Here is an 8,110-nt window from a genome sequence, read left to right as displayed (position 1 = left end):
GTGCAGTAATGCTTCTAAAAGTAACCTGAGATGAATGAAATTTAAAGTGACACAGTGTGTAGTAAGGTGTTAAGTCAGTAGCCTGTGTTATTCCTGCTGCCACCTCTGTATGATGGCCTTCTGCCTCTTTAAACAGCTGAGCACACAGACCGTCAGCCAAATATGGCAATTCTGTAAACTTTTACATTCATCCTGAAGGAAATTTCAGAGTGCTTTAAGTGAAGGAAAGTGCAGGGACAGGCCTTGTTTTCTTTCCACATCCTCCAGCTGAAATTAATCACCAGACCTAACTTATAAACACTGATTCAGATGTCTGAAACTGGTGTTTAAAAAAGAAAAGAAAAGAAAAGCTATTTATTATATCAAGAAGTACAAGTATAAAAACAAATTTCATTCAAGTCATTTAATTCATTTATTATTTTTATTTCATTAAGTGGTTACAGGCTGGTCTTCTTGTGAAAGTATATAAAGAGACTTAATGCATTACTTCTATACTCTGTGGTACCTGATAGTAAGTCTCCTGTATTAGGTCAATTCTCAATCTCACCACAGGATGGCAGTATCGGATACAGCTTATATAAAACAAGGCGAAACCTAGAACTACCTCATCATCATTAGATTACATATCCAACAGTGAGATTGATTTGTTGTGAGAAAGCCTAGTGCGTAAATTGATTGAAATAATAAGTTGCTGAATTTTCTCAGGAACAGTCATCTAGTTCAATTCAGTGAATGTCAGATGATGTTTGTGTGTTGCCAGGTGTGTGGTTTTTAGACCAAACAATTATTTCAGGTCTTGTGTGTGGCACATGTTCCATAATACTTCGTGCCAAGTAAGAATGTCACTTTTGAGAAGTTTTTCTCTGCTGACCAGACACAAGGAGTGAGTTTTGACCAGTACCTTGCGGAACTGCACACACTAAGTAAGACTTGTGAATTTGGAGATTTTAGAGACTCAATGGTGAGGGACAAAATAGTCTGTGGGATTCCTGATAATGGTCTCAGGGAAAGACTGTTATGTGAAGCAGCTCTGACACTGGAGAAAGCAGTCAATATGTGTAGACCTAAAGTTAACTACAGCTAGTAGTTAGTGTAAGTGACCTTTCATCTGAGGGTTTCATCAGTTTTCAAGATTCTAACACAGAAGCAGTCACCCACACGTTACACAGCATACAGATCAGAAGAGTGAATGTCAGAATGAATTTACTGAATGTCATGACTTTCTGCTGGAAAGCTTTAAAAAGGTCTGTTTGCAGGTCCGAAACCGGAGACAGTGGCTGATTTCTGGAGAATGGTTTGGGAGCGCAAATCTGCCACCATAGTCATGCTGACTAACATAAGAGAGAGAAAAGAGGTAAAACACATGAATATAGCCCCAGTCCTTGAACTATTTAACAAATTTCAATAAGCCTTTCAGGAGGTCTAACAGGTCATCTTGGTCTGCAAGACATCGCAGGAGAGACATTATTGTTGCAGATTTTGCCTCCACATCTTCAGCATTTACTCTTTGGTATTTTTATTCTTTGCTGCTTTTGCTTTGCAAAATGTGTTTTGCTCCTCTTTTTTAATGGCCTGCACTGCAGCATCTTCTCTATGTAGTTCCTTGGCTTGTGCACAAGTTATTTCAGCAGGTCTACACATATTGACTGATTTCTCCAGTGTCAGAGCTGCTTCACATAACAGTCTTTCCCTGAGACCATTATCAGGAATCCTGGACTATTTTGTCCCTCACCATTGAGTCTCTAAAATCTCCAAATTTCAATATTTCATTATGGAAATAAATACTGTGACCTCTACTACTCTACTACTCTGATCTCATGGAAAACCAGAAAACAGCCAACAGTAGCATTATCTACTTGCGAAGCAGAATACATGTCCTTATCATCAGCCATTCAGGAATGTATCTACTTAGAGCAGCTACTCAAAGGTATGGATACATACCAATACGCACAAACAAAAGTGTATGAAGACAACCAAGGTACAATAGCAATAGCCAGAAACCCAGTTTACAGGCAAAGGTGCAAGCACATTGACATCAAGTAGCACTTTATAAAGGAAACTGTGAATGATGGCAAGGTAATCTTGGAATACCTACAGAGCAAATGGTTGCTGACATTATGACAAAGCCAGCCACTAAGCTAAAGTTAAAGAGGTTTGCTCGAGACGTGTTTGGTACTTAAGAGTAAAAGGTTTATGTTTACATCGTTTATGTGAAAGAGAAGCCTTATTTGTTATTTTGTTTTCAGGTAACTTAATAAGCTAAGAGCAAGTGTGGGTGTTAAGTATTGCACTCTTACTCGTTAGATTACGGCATCAGCCGAACTACTCTTGTTTTATTGAATGTATTACGGTTCATTTGGGTGTGATGTCATTACGTTATACAATGCACTCTATGTAAAACGTTTATAGTGTTAATGTCGGATGTACAGAGCCGATGCTTGTTCAAGTTTATTAATAAATGTTCCAAAGAAGTTGATAATGAGACGTGTAATGTTTTGTTTGTTTTCATACGTGTGTTCAAGCCCATTCAAATCCATTTTAAAACAAATGAGACAAGTCTTTAAAGAGCAAATGGTGGCATATAAAATAAGAGCTGTGTCTGTGCTTATGGTATCTGTCTGCATCTCAGTCTGTCCATAAGCTGAGGTGTTACAAACAGCAGAACTGATTACTGGAAGAGTTTAAGAGTGAACAGATATTTAGAGACTTTTCCAAGACAGAATATGAATCAATCCAACTTGAATAAATGCTATTATTTATTGAATAACATTTAATAAAACCAAGGCATTGAGCCTCAATAACTCTCCAGTAAACAGAAACAAATGACCACAACCAAAAATCCAGACGTTATTCATGGCACTGAATATACATTTTACAAAAAGCTCTCTTTTCAATATTAATATCATTTATCTTCAATAAAATATCAATTATAATGTAATAAATCGATACAAACATGAAAGACAGTTTGCAAATAGGAATAAAAAATCCATATAAAATTTTGCACCAATTATAAAAGAGTAAGCCTGAATTAAACAATGGTACATAAACAATCTGAGTCCAAGGAGTGAAAAAAGCAGTATTAGAGATTTTGAGACCAAAACAAATAAAAAGAACAAATAATCACTGAATACAAAACACAACTAGATGAAATATTGAGAAATATACAACGACGACTTTTTCTGGATTCACTGCTATGGCCATGAAACTACAGTCTGAACCTTTTGAGTCAGCAAGTATTCTGTATATTTCTAAGTAATCAGATTTGGGTAAAACAATGGAAAAAGACCAAAAATGACTTTGCTATGGCTTCACAGCTGCAGCTTGAACAGTTCAACAAACAAGTCCAACAAACTCAGCTCCAATAACAAAACTATGAAAGTGCATAGATAACTGTTAACTTTTTTATAAACAGCAGCCAAGATTAAACATCCAGCTTCAGAAGCTTATTCTTCAATGACTGCACTCTTGCAGTACACTGAGAGCCAAGGTGCAGAAATAATGTCTGGGTCACCTCGAAGGTATACTTCTTCAGGTGCTCAATGTTAAGTGCATAAATGATACCAAAAAGTAAAGCAAATGCATTTGGCAGGTCATCAACATCATCAAGCACAATGTTCTCTTCCAGCACCACAGCTATACTTCTTGTGTTTGGGTTGGTTATTGCCACATCTTCAACAAAACTGAGGATATCTACTTTGAGTCCCTTAGTGCAGGTTTCCTTCTGGACTGTGTCCTACAGAGACAACAAACTATGGGTCAAAATCAATACAGGACAAAAATAAGAAAAAGAAGAAGTGTCCTGCTCAAGGGTACAATCAAGGAAGTTATGTTTTGTGCTGGGACTTGAACACACAACCTTCTTATCAGAGACTCAAAGCCATCACTACAGCTAGCTTGCACTGCTTCACTGGAATCTTTAAGTGCCATTAATTCAGTGGGAGAAATAGCTGAATCAATGCAAACTAGTTATGGTGTTGCTCTGGCATGGTTGTAATGGCTCAGTGACAGAAGGCTTGATCAGAAGGTTGTGTTCAAATTCCAGCACACTTCCAAGCAGCATTGGTTGAGTAAGACCCTTATCTTTCAGCTTAGTTGTATCCTACATCAGTCAAATGAGCAAGTGTGCTGGGTTATGTGTCATTTTATGCAACATTAAGATATTACAGCACTTTACTTTATCACCCAAATTGCCAGTCAAAACTAAACATTAGAACTTGTAAAGACGGGTGTTTGTGTGTTTGTATCTCAGCTGCTGCACTGTAGAATACCTTGAACTGGGAGATGGAGGCCTGTGCAGAGAGGAACTGAATATTACACCAAGCGCTGATCAGCTCACCAGTATCGAGCGGCTGTGAAAAGTAGAGCAGGAAGATCATGAGTGCTTCTGATCACAGCAGTTTCATACTAATATTCTGTCACTTACAGTAAAAACAACCTTGTAAAATCCAGTGATCAGCTTTAGGAAATAAATGAAAGCTTTGGTTACCAGAAAAACAGGTGAAGGGTCTTGAGGTTGTTCTGTGGGCAGCAGCTGGATGTTCGGCTCAACAAACTTAAAACACACAAACACAATTAGTCACTGCAGTTCATAACATTTTGTGATGCCACAATGAATAATCCCTTACCTGAATGCCAGTGAAACTCTCCTTATCACTGGTATAATAAGGGAATCCCTGTAAAAGACAATTAGATGAAACTCAAGATCTACAACCACATTTCACAAAAGTGCTCTTCTAAAAATCATGTCAGTTGAAAAATGTCCATTCTCTTCATCAGAGTAATAAAGACTGTGATTACCTCGCGAGTCAAGCAGTGTGTTGTCGGAACTCAGAGCCCCCTCCGAGTGGACATATCACAGGGTGGAATTTTTAGATTGTGTCAATTTCTCTTAGCTTTCCATAATCTTACCTAATTAACTCAACAAACCATAAAAACAGCCAAAATAAAGGAGATCTCAGTCAGCAGATGAGAAGAAGCAGGTTTCTTTATTCAGCCATGCAGTCAATAACATGCATTACTGAAGAGAGCAGCTGGTCTCAAAACCCCGAAAAGTTCCCCTCTACTTATTCCCCAGGTGCCCCATGGCGCCTCCTTTTCTCTAATTTAAATATTTCCAGCAATTTCCCATTATATTCAGTGTATGGCTACTTTAATCCCTCCTTCCTTAATTTACATACGTTTTACCATTTCCCATTATTTTCTTATTTGTCCCGATAACGCCCCTAATTTAATACCATCCTCCCCTCGATGACGTCAATTTTCCTCCTCTCCAGTTCCCCTTATTTTTAGGCTAAGTCAATAATTTTTAGAAAAAAATAGTGCTTACTTATAAGCGCCACTTCCTCATTGACTTGATTATATATTACTTGTATTAATCAAGGCCAACTAGTTAATCAATGGCTAAATAACTCTTGATAGATATACACTACTTTTAGGCAGAAAATTGCTAAGTCAGAACTTAGAGCATTAAGTACATTATTTTTTAAGCTACCTTTTAAAGCTAGGTATATAAGTCAAAACTGGGTTTGTTATTTTTCTACGACACTCTCCACGTGTATCAGTGAGCCTTGGCCGCCCATGACCCTGTCACCGGTTCACCACCGTTCCTGCTTTGGACCACGTTTGATAGATACTGACCACTGCAGACCGGGAACATCCCACAAGAGCTGCAGTTTCAGAGATGCTCTGATCCAGTCGTGCAGCCATCACCATTTGTCAAACTCGCTCAAATCCTTACACTTTCCCATTTTTCCTGCTTTTAACACATCAACTATGAGGACAAAATGTACACCTGCTGTCTAATATATCCCACACACTAACAGGTGCCATGATGAGGAGATCATCAGTCTTATTCACTTCACCTGTCGGTGGTCATAATGTTATGGCTGATCGGTGTACATCTGTAACCATGCCCGTTAGGCGAGAGCTGATTAATCAGTAGTCTAAGTATGATTTAGTATAAAACCAGTAGTCAGGGTTGTTAAAAGTCACTTTTTAATGGGGATGAGTATTATATTGTGGAAATAAATGAAATTCTCGTTGGTCAAGCTCATCAACTCGTTCAGGATTTTAGTGTGTAATGTAAAACAACAGCCAAGTTCACTAGCAGCTTAACTAACATTAGGCTAAACATTATATTTATATTATATTTACCGATAAAATGTGTACAAATTACAACAAATAGCCATGTAGATATAATTAGTCCAACTATTACAGTGTAATTTAAATCGGTAAAAATCGGCTAAAGTCCGCTAGCGCGCTAGCTAGCGGATCACAAGGCTAATCATGATTTAGTGTAAAACCAGTAGTCAGGGTTGTTAAAAGTGACCTACTAACAGGGTAAATATTTCATTGTGGAAATAAAATAAATTCTTGACCAAGCTTAAGGATTTTATTGTGTCATTTAAACCAGTAGCCGAGTTCGCTAGCACGATAACTAGCATGATGCTAACTGTGTAAATGAAATGATTAGCGAAGTTCTCTAGGTAGATAACATACATCTGTAACTAAGTCCTTTAGACCTGACTAAATCACTAGTCTAGTCATGATTTAGTGTAAAACCAGTACTCAGGGGTGTGAAAAGTCACCTTTTAAATGGGTAAATATTATATTATGGAAATAAACTAAATTCTCGTTACCCGAGCTCATCAACTCGGTTCAGGATTTTAGTGTGTAATTTAAAGCAGCAGCATGTTCACTAGCAGGTGAACTATTAATAGGAGAAATATCATATTCACATTAATATAACCAATAAAGTGTTAAATAATTACAACAAATATACAAGTTCTCTCGGTAGATATGATTAGTCCAAATATTACACTGTCATTGAAATCGCTAAAAATCGGCTAAAGTCCGTTAGGCGGCGCTAGCTGGTGAATCACAAAGCTAAGCACGATTTATTTTATTAAAACCAGGAGAAGGGGTTGTTAAGAATGGACTTCTAATGGGGTAAATATTTCATTGTGGAAATAAAATAAATTCTTAAACCGAGCTTAATGATTTTATTGTGTAGTTTAAACCAGTAGCCAGGTTCGCTAGCACGGTAACTAGCATTAGGCTAATTCACGGCAAGATGAGGTGTCTTGTGTGCTACATAACATTAGACTGTAACACTGTCACTTTAACGTGATTTATTGTAGAAACAGTGTGGCATTAAAGGATAAAGATCATCCTACCTTGAGGACACTGAGTGTGTTCAGCAGGAGTAAATTATAAAATGTAAAATATATAATTTGTAAATGCATTTTTTACGGACTTCACTTCCTGGTTTCCGTACAGTTCGGTTTTTCTCGGAGGTTTTCGGTAGATGCCGTAAACAGGAGTTTTTTTTTTTTTAAGGTCGTATCGTCTTTAAACTGGTTCTACAGCTTGAATTCTAACTGTACAGCTACATGCTGCCTTAAACTTCAGCTATGCTTCACTCCCTGGGCTTCCCGGACATTTCAGCTTATTATTATGATTATTATTATTATTTATTCATTATTGACTCTTGTTACTAGTTAGTGCTGGTTTATACTAGTTAGTGCTGGTTTATATTGGTTTATACTAGTTAGTGCTGGTTTATATTGGTTTATACTAGTTAGTGCTGTTTTATACTAGTTAGTGTTGGTTTATACTTGTTCTGAAGGTCGCAAGATTTGGATTATCTTTTGGCATTTTTGCTACACCCCTGTTTCGGATTTCTCTGTACTCCACTACTGGATTTGACTCCTACACCGACTCTACAGCGCAGCGATGATGAACTTCGGGGGAGGAGCCGAGCCTCAGCACCCGGATGTGGATCCCGAGCCCGGATGGAGCGGACTGTACGACCCCTGGAACGGTGAGTTACTGAGTTTCCTCTTTTTCACTTAAGTATAAAGTCTTTTAAACACCGCGTTATTACAAAAAACCACAATCAGGAATATCGTTTTATATGATTAGATGGTTTTGAGAAATTCTGTTCGGCTAATCTTTATTCGGCTAATCACTTTACGTACACGATCAGTATGCTAAAGCTAGCGGACAAAATGGCAGACTCCAGTGAAACGAGCAGGGAAGAAGAAAACAGTGTTGATGTTTTCAGATATGTTAACATCAGCTTTTCATAAAAGTCCCAATGTTTACTTAA

This window comes from Hemibagrus wyckioides, unplaced genomic scaffold (assembly GCF_019097595.1).
Source record: "Hemibagrus wyckioides isolate EC202008001 unplaced genomic scaffold, SWU_Hwy_1.0 Contig9, whole genome shotgun sequence".
NCBI lineage: Eukaryota > Metazoa > Chordata > Actinopteri > Siluriformes > Bagridae > Hemibagrus > Hemibagrus wyckioides.
This window is presented reverse-complemented; position numbering follows the sequence as displayed.